Source organism: Lissotriton helveticus, chromosome 6, assembly GCF_964261635.1.
Source record: "Lissotriton helveticus chromosome 6, aLisHel1.1, whole genome shotgun sequence".
Classification (NCBI taxonomy): domain Eukaryota; kingdom Metazoa; phylum Chordata; class Amphibia; order Caudata; family Salamandridae; genus Lissotriton; species Lissotriton helveticus.
In genome coordinates, this window is record NC_136067.1 from 1,404,546,224 (window position 1) to 1,404,561,799 (window position 15,576).

General features: G+C 45.8%; 1 protein-coding gene across 2 annotated transcripts in view; it reads left to right on the plus strand.

Moving 5' to 3' along the window:
- Positions 1-15,576, plus strand: part of MAP3K5 (mitogen-activated protein kinase kinase kinase 5) — a 1,111,277-nt gene that overhangs the window by 459,220 nt on the left and 636,481 nt on the right. The gene's annotated exons all lie outside the window — the stretch shown is intronic.

The following is a 15,576-nucleotide window of genomic DNA, read 5'->3' on the forward strand; positions in this document are numbered from 1 at the left end:
CCTCGGGCTACCTCTATTCACCCAAGAAGCCCAAAATCCCAGGTGGTGTCGTCCGAACAGCACCAGCCTCCCAAAATTCTCGGAGGAGGAGGCAGCCCTCCCTTCAGTGGGCAGCCTCCCAGGCCCCCATTCTCTCCCACCGTGCTCCATGTTGATCTCGCTTTCTTGTGTTCTTCTACCTGCCCCCTTGTTGCTCTCCCTCATTTGCTACTTTTCCCATCCCGTGCCCACTCCCTGTTGCTTCTCGCCTCAGCTACACCTCTCTTCACTCCCACTCTGTAGTTTTATTTTTTACATTTTTAAAATGTTTTTGTATTACCTCCATTTTTAATATAGTTACGGATCCATTTTTTTTTTTAAAGTATTTATTTGACTGTTTTGAGGAAAAAAGGTACTCATGTCATTTTGGAAGCATGCCTGCTTGGTCGCACGCAAGCTTGCCTAATTACATATATGTGCATATATCATCTGTATGCACAAGCATGCAGAATGACGCATCCACCAGCGTCCGTGTCATCACTTTTCTTTTCTCCTTTGGATCTTGGTGTACGATATAAGGCTAGACTGTTAGACCTGGCACCATTGGTATAGGTCTCCCTTACATTTTCTTCTGTTGCCTCCTGTATTTTTGCTATGTTTTTGCTGGTCTAGATGCTTTGGGCACTTTTCCACTGCTATTCAGTGCCAAAGTGCAAGTGCTCTCTATTGTAAGTTGTTGTAATGGATTAGAGACTCCATGATTGGCTTATTGGATTTACTTGTCAGACCCTAGTACAGTGCACCATGTGCGTCTAGGGCCTGTAAATCAAATGCTGCTGGTGGGCTTGCAGTACTAGTTGTGCCACCCACAGAAGCAGCTTGTAAAAGTATGGCTCAGGCCTGCCATTGCAGAGCCGGTGTGCAGTCTGGGGCTGCCATGTCAACTTGGCAAGTGCACACACTTCCCTTTTCTACATATTAGTCACCCCTAAGGTAGGCCCATGGCCAGAATGCATTGTATGTAAAAGGTAGGACATGCCTGATGTGTGTGGCATGTCGTAATAGTGAGTTACAGCCAGTTTAGTTTTTCACTATTGCAAGGCAATCTGTTCCCATAGCCAGAATGGGCAGTTTGATTATAACATCTTATAATCCTAGCTAACCCTAGGAACAAGATAGAAAAATAAAGTTTAGTATGCCTGAACTCAGAATGTTAAAATACATCTTTTAGTGTGGGTGATTTTTACATTCTGTGTTTGAAAATACCACTTTTAGAAAGTAGGTATTTTCTTGCCTAAACCATCCAGCATGCCTCTGCTAGGTTTGTGTATTCCATGTCTGGTTTGTGAGTGACAGGGCTGGAGAGGGCCTTGGCTCCAGCAGTCCGATGTGTCAGGGCTGGGCTGAATAGGACTTGGATGGAATAGAGAGTAGGGGCGGAGATTTCCTTTGACACCCTCTGCCTTCAGAGGAGAAAGGATTGTGCAGTATAAATATTGTGGCCCAGACCCCAGAACTTTAGATCACTTCTGGGAATCAAGACGCACCTTTGCCAAGGAGAAGAACCAGAGAAGCTGAAGGAAGATTACTGCCCCTGTGTAGTGTGATGTTGGGCTTGGCCTGCAGTGGTTACTTTTACCAAGGAAAGGAGAAAAAAAGGACTTTGTTGTGTTTACTTTATCATCTTGAGGAAGATCTCCAAGGGCTTATGACTGAGCTTGCCTCCTGTTCTGAAGTCTCAGGGACACAAAGACTTCACCCCCAGCTCCCCCCTGAATTCCCTTTCTGGGAATTTTACCTGCATGGAGGTGCCTGCTGTTGTTTGGACCCTCTGAAAGACTGCGTGTTGCTGGGAGCGCGTCGCATCACCGAAGAATCGTGTCACAGGGCCTGTCGCGGCTCCAAAGTTCATCTATTTCACCGCACGGCCGTGCACACATCGCGTCCACGTTGTCGCATCGCATCAAAGACGCTATTTTGTCGCATCGCACCAGATCATCGCATCGAGGCGCCATCTTGGCATCTTAACAGGAACACAGTAAGAAACCAACACATCACCTCCTCTTGGGTAAGGAACCGATGCATCACCTCGCCTGCGTTGCAGTAAGGAACCGACGCATCAACTCCCCCGAAGCAAGGAAACGATGCATCACCTTCCCTGTGACCCTTTTGTTTGTTTTGCGTGACGCATCCAAGGTACTTTGAGAGTAAAGTGTCGCATTTACATCTACATTGAACTAAGCTATTTCTACCATTGTAAAGTCATATTCTTGATATTGTATTGTGGATTTTTGTCGTTTGGTCTTGTGTTAAGTCTAGTAAAGATTACTTATCTTTCTAAAATGGTGTGGTGTCCATTTGTAGTGTTTTCACTGTGTCACTGTATGTGTTCACAAATGCTTTACACACTGCCTCTGAGATAAGCCTGTCTGCTTGTGCCAAGCTACCAAGGTGGTGAGCATGGGTTATTTTAGAAGTGTAGCCCCTTATCCTGACTAGAAGCAAGGGCCCCTATTTAGACATAGGTGCAAACCATTGCCAACTAGAGACCCCCATTTCTAACTGAGACCTATTGGCTTTGCCAGTGCTTTTTGTTTCTCTTGCTGCGTTCATAACGTCTGACACAGGGTTAGCGGTTGTATGACTGAACCACATGTGCAATTACCACTCCTGCCTTTTGTACGCTGGCAATATAACGCACGCGTCATCACCACGCAGGCAATTAGTACAATTTATTTTTACAACGCATATTCCTTTACCAAACATGCCTTCACCACAATATTTTCGTGGTAAAGGCATATATGTGCTCTAAATATGGCATGCATGGTAATGGTCAGGTTGCGTTTCAGAGTGTATTTGTGAATGTTTTTGTGAGTTGCACATTTGATCTTAGGTAGTCCGGTGGAGGGGGGGGGTGAAGAGAGGGGGGTTATTAGTTATAATTAGTATTGAGCGCCGCCAGTAAGGCTCCGCGGGTCGAGTGTACAGTGATACCTTGTTCTATAGGGTGGTGCACGTCTGGGGGCCTCCATGAACCCTCAAGTGCTCTGTGTCGCAAGTCTGGGCCAGTAGTCAGTTGATGCCGGAGTTGGAAAAGCGCAAAAAACACAGTTGATGGACAGAATGTAGAACAATGTCATACATTCACCCCAGTACATGGATCTGGGCCTAAATCCATCGTTTTTTTGCACTCCACACCACCCTGGGTTAGACACTGGCTATATGCAAATCAGCTCTGACCCTGTGCCTCATGGGAATAGTCCAGTCCGAACTACCAAGCCATGTCTTTCCCAGACCGGAATCAAGCAGCCAAGGACCGTTTTCTGGCTATCAGCCTTCATTCAGCCTGGATAGCTTGACTCCAGTGGTGTGGAGAGCCTGGGACGCACGTCTGAGCATACCCAGCCCACTCGGGGTGAAAATTGCAAAAAACACAGTTGATGGACAGAATTGGAGTTGGAAAAGCAGCACCGTCTGCACCGTGGTGTCTGTTTGTGGGTCAGCTCATTCCCGTATGACCTCACAATCACACTGTCTGGGACCAGGCATTGGCAATTTAATGTTGCGTAGTTGCTCCGCATATCCCATGATCCTCATCGCCCGTCGTCACAACAACCAAAAGGCCGGCCACAGGGACCCTGGACACGCCCTACTTTGCTCTCCTGCTGGTGCGCACCAGTTCTCTTGCACCCAATACCCAGAGCCCTAAAACCAGTCCTGTCCCCAACACTGAGCCCTAATATGCATCCCCAGTGACATCCCCCTGAACCTGCAGCCCTAAAAACCGTACCATCTGAGCCCTAAGCAAATCCAACCAAACCCAACCCGAGGGAAGACCGGACCGTGAGTTGAGCAGCTTCAGCTTGAAGTGTGGGGTAGGGGGGTCTGTTTATTACTGCTACCTGCATAACGCACATGCCTTTAGAACGAAAATGTCATAATTCGTTGTAAAGGCATGCTTGTTCAAAGGCATGCGTGCTGAAAGAACGTGTGGTAATGGAACATGCGTGGTAACAGCTTCGTAGTAGCGGCATCGTGTGGTTTTAACTGCGTTGAAATGGCTGTTTCACGGGTTATCAAGGACTCTTTTTTAAAAATATATTTAATGATCCCATTCTTTTTTTTTTTTTTGACTTTTTTTTGGGGAAAAGGCACTCATGTGGTTTTGGAAGTGCACCTGCATGTTCACACGAAAGGTTGCCTAATGACACATATGTGCCTATAATATGGTATGCAGATGCATGCAGAATGACTCATCCACCAGCGTCCGTGTCATCAATTTAGTTCTTGGTTTATGATTTAAGGCGAGACCTATTGGCTTTTTCAGTGCTTTTTGTTCCTCTTGCTGCGTTCATAACATCTGAGACTGGGGCAGCAAGGCCGTGGGGTACCAGTGAACAAGCCTCTGTTATAACAGGAATACATAAAATTAGGAGCGTTGGAGCTCTCGGGCCCAAGGGCCTTCCAGAGACCGACAGTATTCAAATCAGCGCAAGAATACTGGGCCAGTATAGTGACTCCGCTATTTAACCATGCTTTTTGTTTTTTTAAGACATATTTTACTGCATTATCAATTGGAATAAGATATAACTTACACAACAGAGCGGCATTGTATAATTGGTACATTTATGCTCACAGCATTATATAAGATGCACACCATGTGTATTGTGATATTATGGATATACATGAAGAGGGTAGCAACAAAATAGAGGTTCAACGTCCCGTCTCAACCAACCAAGAACAGTGTGTGGGCATGTTGTAGGTAAAGTTATAATCGGTTGGGGGAATGTGGAACCTGGTGTGTCCTCACAGATATTTGATTATATGTGGCCTACTCACCCTGTGAACACTTATAGAGGGGTGCTTGATACCAGCGAAGAAAGAATAGACCTGTGAGGGCATTTGTGCCACACTACTGAACAGGCATTATGTGCTAGGCATGGATCCATAAGGCACTGGCTATGATGCCCCCCACCCAGTGAACCCCTTCATGGCGATGACCAGGTATGCATCCCGTCCACCCCTTACTTATTTAACCTTGCTTTCACCATTGCCATGATCCCTGACTCTTGGAGCTCTCGTCACACTTCATAGGTACAACTAGGCCAATACACTTCAGGTGAATCAGGATAAGATCAAAATCATCATCTCTGGAAAGTATCCACTCAAAAAACAAGCTCACTGGCAGTTGCGAATAACTATAGTTCCAAACTATAGCTATTTAGGTGCCTGTTTACAGAAGGGGCCAAACCAATGGCACATCTAAAGCACCTCAAAACAAAGGGCGCAGGAGTAGTCCATAGCCTAAATCGCCTTAACAGTCGCCTGCCAAGCCCAAATATTGAACCTCTGCTGAACGTCCTAAAAGCGAAATTGATTTCAGTTCATCAAACCTTTCCTGGCACGCTAGTAACGCCACTGAATAATATCCATAGCTCAGTATATAAAAAGCAAAATTCACACAGATTTAGTATCTGTCAACCCTCAATATCCTCTTTTGGAGAATTGATCTCGTTTTCCATGTTAATCCCTAAAAAACAATAATTTAAGGCTATGCTTTTATATAGACCACCCAGCCCTAAAAACATTTTCCTCGGGAAATAGTTGGTATTTTGGAGGATTTTATTCTAGAGACAAATTTTACAGTTTTGGGAGATTTTAATTACCATATAGAGATACATTCTGACCCTGATACCATAGCACTTCTGGAAACCCTCTCAGCGTTAGGATTAGATCAAGCCATTCGAGAATCAATACATCAAGCAGGTCACACCTTGGATGGGATCTTCACCAACAATCCCAACCTAATTAGGGTAAAAACCTCCCAGGTAGCATGGTCTGACCATAGAGCTATGTTCTTTGATTTGTCCCTCCCGCTATCTAATTTTAATATAAAGAAATCACCATCTACGCTTCTTTCACGAAACTGATTAAATGTGCAGTCTGACCTCTTAAAGGAAATACTGGAGAATACACCTCTAGCTTTGGCAAATGATGCTGAGGCAGCAGCCAAACAATATAATAAATGGCTGGAAACGAAACTGCATCAAGTCAAGTGCCACCCACTAAAACAGTTAAACTAAAACAACAAAATCCTCTGCCCCTTGGTTCTCTTCCGAACTCAGAAAATTTAAGCAAAATTGCAGAAAACAGGGAAGAAAATGGAGAATGACCTGTAAAGAAGAAGAGTAGGAAAAATACAAACAACAAATAGCTATATATAAAGATCTTATTCTTAAAGTTATGACACTAAATTTCACACAAAATATTGAGGAAGCCAAAGACTCAACTTAAGAACTTTTCCATACAATCACTGAGCTAACAAGTAACAGTAATAAAAACATCCCTGGTTGCCAATCAATCTTTTTGTGATTCACTGGCAGATTTCTTTCTAGAAAAAGTAGAAACAATTTATAAAGAATTTTCAAATTCTAAATCATCATCTACTATAATATCTACCAATATAAGCAATCTGGCCCCCGATGTAACTAAAGGTGTGACCGATTTTATTGCTTAATCAATTGAAACATTAGAAAGCTTTGGGAAACCGCTACTTCGGGCTCCCCATACGACCTCTGCCCACCTAGTATAACTACATTAGCAGCAGAAGTCATTGCGTCCAAACTGACACCTATTTATCGATTCATGTGTGAAACAGGAATCTTTCCAAATGGTTGGAAAAAAGAAGCTTTGATCCCTCTATTAAAAAAAATGTCATTGGACGAAAATGAACCAAGCAACTATCTGCTAATTTCTCGCCTTCCATTACCAGTTAAAATAGCTGATTTTTTTTTAGAATGACCAGCTGGTCACCTTTATTGAATCCACCGCACTCTTACACCCCACCCAATTTGGCTTCCGGAAGGGCCACAGAACGGAGACAGCTTTACTCCAGGCAACCGAAGAGATCAGGCAGGTCTTAGATCAAGGAAAAGGGGCAGCTCTCATTCTGCTTTATCTCTTGGCAGCTTTTGATACTGTTAATCATGAACTACCATTAAGCTGGTTAGCAACATGCGAGGTCACAGGCGTGGCTTGGAACTTGATAAAATCCTGTCTAACAAATGAGGAGCAAGTAGTAAAACAGGACAAATTTGCTTCCCGTCCTTTTTCTCTTCCATGCGGAGTTCCGCAGGGATCCTCACTAAGCCATACTCTTTTTAACATTTTATGTCTCTCCACTAGCTGATGTACTAGGGAGCTTTGGATTCTCCCTTACACCCTATGCTGATGACACTCAAATTGTTGTTTCCATAGAAAAAAATAATGTAGACACAGATAATAGATTTCATGATTGCATGTTAGCTGTTCATGGATGGATGGACAATAATTGTCTCAAGCTAAATGCTCGAAAAACAGAAGTCCTACCCTTTGGACCACAACTGTCCTTTTGGAGCACATAAGCCTGGTCAATTATTATGAGCCAGTGGAATGGGCTTGTACCCTGGGGGTGATCATTGACAATAAACTCAAGTTTACTGATCATGTAAGTAAACTAACTTCATCCACTATTAACACTTTAAGAATAATTAGAAAAGTTCTGCCTTTTATACCTGCTAATCTGCCGAAGAAGTTTATCACTTCTCTGATCCTGTCCAAAATAGACTATTGAAATAGTCTGCTTCTGACTACTCACAAGTACAATATAAATAATCTTCAGGTCCTCCAAAATGCTCCGGCTAGACTATTGTTGAAAATTACTAAATTTTGCTCAGTGTCTCAGAAATTGAAAAATTTACATCGGCTTCCTGTCAGACAAAGAATCACCGTTAAGGTGCTTTGTCTAGCTTACAAGGCATTTTATGATCTTGGTCCTGACTTTTTGAATCAGAGCTTCAAATAGTATTTCCATACTAGAAATCTTCGCTCTGCAAATACAAAACTATTAGTACTGCCTAGATTTAAACAAGTACGACTGGGTGGAAAAAGCATTGTACTTGAAGCATCCAAAACATGGAATATACTTTCCCTCTGCATAAAAACAGCACCTAGTCTTTTCTCTTTTAGAAAAGCTGTGAAGACCTGGCTATTCAGGCCCGGGTAACGTTTCGCAGTCCTCTGATACTTGCAACCGGAACTGACAACACTTAGACACCTTTGAGTGGTAATGCACTCTATAAATCCAGATAACATAACATAGCAATTCGGCAGGCACAAAGTGCGAGGCTCGAAAGACCAGATCTTGAATGTCAAAGGGGACTACTAAAATACTATATCAAGAGTCTGAGGGCCCCCGAGAAAACCCTTAAGGCACTACTTAAAGCAGCATTCAAGACAGAGAGCAATCCAGGGAAAGAGTATCTAGCCCAAGTTATTAAGAAGAACCTAAAAATAGAAGCTACCAAACTTCACTTTTCTGATGTACCTTTTACAGACAGGAAAAAGACAGTGAATCTGCAGGTTCAGAACACTTCGCTAGAACTGGACAAAGAAAGCCTACGTCGCACCTCGTACACCGAGGCATTACACTAAGCTTTAGCAGCTATTACCCGCAGGAAAATCTTATACATGCGGCTCCTCGTCCTTCCAGTCGTGAATTTCAACCTCTCTTGGGCAGATTAGGCGGAGGTAAGAACATGTAGGCTGTGCAATTACTCCAAGCAATCTTGGCTTCACTTGTGCTGCTGGCCCAAACTCACTTGTGATCAACGTCGCTTGTTAGTCTCCTTATTCCTGGCTCAAGGGACACTCACCTGCAGAATTGTTTTGGACTTTTGCTTTTCCTACAATACTCCTGTGACCCTAGCAAGGCAGGGGAAATTCACCAAAGCCATCCGATCACCACTCCACAAGTCGCCGGCTGCTGCCATAAATGAAGGGTGGTGTGGTTGGTCGCGCAAGGGGGTGGTGGTTGGGGTGGGGGGGATTGAATATAAAAAAAATAAAACTTACCTTTTGCTGCCGGCTGCCCCAGCGTCGCGTCTACTTGCGCCACCTCTCCTCTTCCTGTTTGCTTTTCCCAGCAGCCCCTGGGACAGACTCCCTGCCCAATCCCCTCGCTGCAGAGCAGCGCGGAGATTGGTCCGAGCAGGCAGAAAAGACACCCTGCTCAGACCAGGGAGTCTGGGGTTACTCCTGCCCGGCTGCTCAATGCAGCTGGGCTGGAGAAAACCTAATTGCGCATGTGTGTTTTGGTTGGCCTGAGACGGCTGGCCAAAACACAAATGTGCACTTAAGGAGTGCTGGCACTACCCCATACCTCAGCCTGCCCCCCTCAACAGCGCAGGCGAAGAGCCGGCAAATGTAAATTAAAATGATGCAAGAACATAGTTTTAATTTACATTTGATGCCTGTGAACCGGCAGTAGGGCGCTAGCCACTGGTCAAAACTCCACATGAGCACCACTCAGCCCCCTGTGAAGGCTATAACAGTGTATTCCGGTTAAATCTCTTGTGTTTCCCTCCCGGTCTTCAGACGCCGATCACCACCAGCTTGCCTCCGCGACCTCTCTGTACCCTTGCACCAGCACTATCACTAGTGGGACTTTATATTCGTGCTTTCACATATTCCTGAAAAGGCAATTCGAACCTTGCTGCTGGCTAAGATATTCCAACCGCACTTAGCCCTTTGAGATGTTCATTTAACCTTAGTCTCTCAATTTCATATTCCTGATTTTTATATTTCAATTTTTTTTTTTTGTAAATCTCATGTATGCAGCTTCCTTCATGTAATGATTTCAAGCAAATGAACATGAATAAAATGTAATATCAGTGAACAAGCCAGTGAGGGCGAGCAGCTGCTGCACCCTGGTTTGCCTAAACTGACGTTTGAACAAAGGAGGGACTAGAGTGGACAATATTTAACGGGGTCCAGTGTACAAGTCCATAAACTAGTAGCACAAAAGGAGTGCAAAGTTCCCCGGGAAGAGTGAAGGAGTAGAGGTGTGTGTGCTAGGAAGAGGGGGGAATCCCCTAGTTGGGACTAAAACCCTCACACACCCAGCAAGCTAGGTGTCATGCTTCATCATATGGGTTCTGCTCCTCGTCAGACTGGCGCTGCAATGTCTGACGGGCTCCCGAGACCGGGGCTCTTTATCGGAGATCTTTTGTCCCGGCCATATGGTGCGTGTGTGTGAGAGGGCGGGGGAGTGTGGTCGTGATGTGAGTGGTAAAGTTAAAAAAGGTAAATCAGTCCACAACCTATTTTATTCTTGTGGTAGATTTCCTTAGTTAAAAGGGGGTGGGAAGGGAGCTAAATGCCCTGGAACTATCCTAGCAAGTTAGCTACTACCCTCTTGTATGGTCGACATGTTTCTTGCCATAATGGCAATTCCTCAGGACCTTGGTGTAGTGTACCACACAGTGAAGAAATTATTTTAAAGAAGTGATAGAAATTTTTTGATAAAAAATGTTTTTAAACTTGCAATATGGTGTACAACCTTTTGTGGTCGGTAATACCGGAGTGCAGGCCGATTGGTCCTGCTCAAGTTTTTTTGACCTGTGGAGAATAAAATTAACACAGTTCTCAGATGACAGTCTCAGTGTACTGCTCCCGTATGGTGGATTTGCACAAATATAATCCATGCACACACACACACACACACACACACACACACACCAACCCTAGTGAGAGATAAAAACCAAGCATAAACAATAGCGAGTTTGGGGATTAAATCACACAACCAGTGGTTTGTGCAATACAATATATTAAAATATAACGGTGATATTGGAAGAAGTCAAAGACTGCTGATTAGAGGAAGAAGACTGGGTTAATCATGCTCACCCCAGAAGGTTCCCTGAGGTACTTCGCAGTCTGCTTCCGATGAACCGGTGGGAAAGGTATGGGACCTAGTGGGGAGATTTGTGGTAAAATCAGCTGTGTAAACGTTATCACAGCATGGATAAGGATGGGAGTATGAAGGACCCCTCTAAGGATGCACACCAGGAGGTAGACAGACACCTCGCATCTCAAGCTTCGGTGTGTCCCGGTGAGCCACCGCTCCGTGGCTCGATACGTTCTGGTCACTTATGGCAACCCTAAGGCGTAGGCACCGCCCCCAGGTGCCTGCATTACCGCGTCGCGTCCCCGCTGGAGTACAGCAGGGCATAGCACAGCGGCGGAGCAGGGAGCCCGGTGACGAGCGAATACCCCGGCGGCCCAACGGACCCACAGAAGGCATAGCGGCCAGGCAACAGTTGGCCACCCGGCACCCGAGAACTCAGGGGTAGTCGAGAGTTCCTAATGCCCCACTCACTGGTGACGGGATGTCCCACGCTAGTTGGGGCTAATTGAAGTCGGGCAACTATAGGGATAGATAAAATTAAATTAACAACCTCACCTTCGGCGGCCCACGGTCCAAGCCGTTGCACCTACCCCCGGACAGCGTCTCGATCGAGGCGCTCAGCAGCTGGTAGAGGAGCACCGGGGAACGCCATTATTTAAGTGAGAGGATCGCCTCACTCAGCCCGGTCACCTGCGCTGCAAGGGTCACGCCCCCCTCTCTCTCGCTGCATCCGCGCACGGGCGGTAGCCTGAAGCACAGGACTATAGGACGCAGGTGGCGGCCATCTTAGAAGGGAGTTTGGTGAATTGTTTATACGGGGCCTTTTGAAGAAAGGACCCACTATGTACGGTCTTTCATATCTAGACCTCCAAGGATCATGTGGGACTCGCCTCACTCAGCCCGGTCACCTGCAATGCATGGGTAATAACCCCCTCCTCTCTCTCTGCGTCCGCGCATGTGTAGTGGCCCGAAGTAATGGGTTGTTAGATATAGGTCGCGGCCATATTGGAAGGGAGTTTGGTGCAATGTTTATGCGGGGAAAATGAGGAGAACCCACTAAGCTTGGACTTCCATATCTCGACTTCCCTGGATATAAATGGTGCCACCCTGTGTTTTGTAGTTATACAATGTAAAGGGGGGCTGGGGGAGAGAGAGAGACACAGTTGGGGGTTGGGGTGTTTTGTTTTGTTTTATTTGGGGTACCGTGCGAGTATAATTCCACTAGTTTTTTAGAAATTGTGAAATTGATGCCAGACACACAGTTCGTTTAATAAATGAGACGGTGACTTTAGCTTCCCAGGGATGCCCACGGGACAGAGTCGTTTAGCCCCAGTGAGTCCAGTTGGAGACGATGGACCCATCTCTGCTCGATCTTGAACAGTGCTTGTTTGGATATTGCTGGGTGGGATTCCAAAACTAACCATTTGAGGCTGTCAGCAGGATGGTTATTTTGAGAATAATGCTCGTACAGTTTGGTGTGTGTTTTCAAGCACCTAATGTTGCTTTTGTGCTCCATAATCCTCACTTTAATTTGTCTCATTGTCATCCCTATGTAGTTTTTCCCGCAGGGGCAGGTGATCATGTAGATGCATTTGATGCTATTACAATTTGTGTGTTTGTGCAGCTGCCACAGGAAGGTGTCTGTAATTCTCACTTCCTTGACTTGTGATGTCTGTGGACATACCGCACACCCGCCACACGGAAAATGTGGTTGGCCGTAATAGCATCAAATGCATCTACATGATCAAAATAACCATCCTTCTGACAGCCTCAAATGGTTAGTTTTGGAATCCCACCCAGCAATATCCAAACAAGCACTGTTCAAGATCGAGCAGAGATGGGTCCATCGTCTCCAACTGGACTCACTGGGGCTAAACGACTCTGTCCCGTGGGCATCCCTGGGAAGCTAAAGTCACCGTCTCATTTATTAAACGAACTGTGTGTCTGGCATCAATTTCACAATTTCTATAAAACTAGTGGAATTATACTCGCACGGTACCCCAAATAAAACAAAAAAAAAAAACAACCCCCAACTGTGTCTCTCTCTCTCTCCCCCCAGCCCCCCTTTACATTGTATAACTACAAAATACAGGGTGGCACCCTTTATATCCGGGGAAGTCGAGATATGGAAGTCCAAGCTTAGTGGGTTCTCCTCATTTGCCCCGCGTAAACATTGCGCCAAACTCCCTTCCAATATGGCCGCGACCTATATCTAACAACCCATTACTTCGGGCCACTACACATGCGCGGACGCAGAGAGAGAGGAGGGGGTTATTACCCATGCATTGCAGGTGACCGGGCTGAGTGAGGCGAGTCCCACATGATCCTTGGAGGTCTAGATATGAAAGACCGTACATAGTGGGTCCTTTCTTCAAAAGGCCCCGTATAAACAATTCACCAAACTCCCTTCTAAGATGGCCGCCACCTGCGTCCTATAGTCCTGTGCTTCGGGCTACCGCCCGTGCGCGGATGCAGCGAGAGAGAGGGGGGCGTGACCCTTGCAGCGCAGGTGACCGGGCTGAGTGAGACTATCCTCTCACTTAAATAATGGCGTTCCCCGGTGCTCCTCTACCAGCTGCTGAGCGCCTCCATCGAGACGCTGTCCGGGGGGTAGGTGCAACGGCTTGGACCGTGGGCCGCCGAAGGTGAGGTTGTTAATTTAATTTAACTTTATCTATCCCTATAGTTGCCCGACTTCAATTAGCCCCAGCTAGCGTGGGACATCCCGTCACCAGTGAGTGGGGCATTAGGAACTCTCGACTACCCCTGAGTTCTCGGGTGCCGGGTGGCCAACTGTTGCCTGGCCGCTATGCCTTCTGTGGGTCCGTTGGGCCGCCGGGGTATTCGCTCGTCACCGGGCTCCCTGCTCCGCCGCTGTGCTATGCCCTGCTGTACTCCAGCGGGGGCGCGACGCGGTAATGCAGGCGCCTGGGGGCGGTGCCTACGCCTTAGGGTTGCCATAAGTGACCAGAACGTATCGAGCCACGGAGCGGTGGCTCACCGGGACACACCGAAGCTTGAGATGCGAGGTGTCTGTCTACCTCCTGGTGTGAACCCTTAGAGGGGTCCTTCATACTCCCATCCTTATCCATGCTGTGATAACGTTTACACAGCTGATTTTACCACAAATCTCCCCCACTAGGTACCATACCTTTTCCCACCGGTTCATCGGAAGCAGACTACGAAGTACCTCAGGGAACCTTCTGGGGTGAGCATGATTAACCCAGTCTTCTTCCTCTAATCAGCAGTCTTTGACTTCTTCCAATATCACCGTTATATTTTAATATATTGTATTGCACAAACCACTGGTTGTGTGATTTAATCCCCAAACTCGCTATTGTTTATGCTTGGTTTTTATCTCTCACTAGGGTTGGTGTGTGTGTGTGTGTGTGTGTGTGTGTGTGTGTGTGTGTGTGTGTGTGTGTGTTTGCATGGATTATATTTGTGCAAATCCACCATACGGGAGCAGTACACTGAGACTGTCATCTGAGAACTGTGTTTATTTTATTCTCCACAGGTCAAAAAAACTTGAGCAGGACCAATCGGCCTGCACTCCGGTATTACCGACCACAAAAGGTTGTATACCATATTGCAAGTTTAAAAACATTTTTTATCAAAAAATTTCTATCACTTCTTTAAAATAATTTCTTCACTGTGTGGTACACTACACCAAGGTCCTGAGGAATTGCCATTATGGCAAGAAACATGTCGACTATACAAGAGGGTAGTAGCTAACTTGCTAGGATAGTTCCAGGGCATTTAGCTCCCTTCCCACCCCCTTTTAACTAAGGAAATCTACCACAAGAATAAAATAGGTTGTGGACTGATTTACTTTTTTTAACTTTACCACTCACATCACGACCACACTCCCCCGCCCTCTCACACGCACGCACCATATGGCCGGGACAAAAGATCTCCGATAAAGAGCCCCGGTCTCGGGAGCCCGTCAGACATTGCAGCGCCAGTCTGACGAGGAGCAGAACCCATATGATGAAGCATGACACCTAGCTTGCTGGGTGTGTGAGGGTTTTAGTCAAAACTAGGGGATTCCCCCCTCTTCCTAGCACACACACCTCTACTCCTTCACTCTTCCCGGGGAACTTTGCACTCCTTTTGTGTTACTTGCCCAAACTGACGATCATATAAGAACCTCCGATTTGTAATTCAACTTAACACCTACTGAAGCTAAAAATGTACACTCTTTACAGTTCTAAATCTTAGTGAGAGAGAAAAGACGCCGCCAAATGTCTTTCTGTCCTTTTTAAATGTGACTTGCGAAGCCGTCCCCTCAGGCGATTCCTATTGCAACACAGTGTCTCTGTTGAAGATGCAAAACACAGTTGAATAATCATAAATAACTGTTTGTTGTATTCTGAATTTTGAATAAACACATCAGGAAAGGCATCCAAGTGAGTTGACTCATCCGGGTGCCTTTGCTCTCTTGCCTTTTATTAACGCTCAATACTCGGTTGGCTTCCACACTCATTGCAAAATAGTACTTAATATTCTGTAATGATTTTATTTAGCATTTTGCAATTTTTTAAAACATTTCATGTGGCAGTGACCCTAGTTGGAAAGTGACATATTAGCGGCAGTGACCCTAGTTGGAAAGTGACATATTAGCTAAGTCAGACGTGCCCATGGCATTCGACACTAGCTGTTTCAAGCGTGTCCATCTCACTGTGCTATTTCTGAAATACTGCTGTGTTTGTCACATGTCGAAAAACCATTGAGCTTGTCCCTTTGCATTTGCTGAGGAAAGCCCAACCAGGCACAGAAAAATGTAAATAAAGATTTACTTCTTTTTTGGGATGATTAGGCAGCCAGTTGAAAACCCTCTGAAGTGGGCAGTTTTTTCAGTATTAGTGTATGTA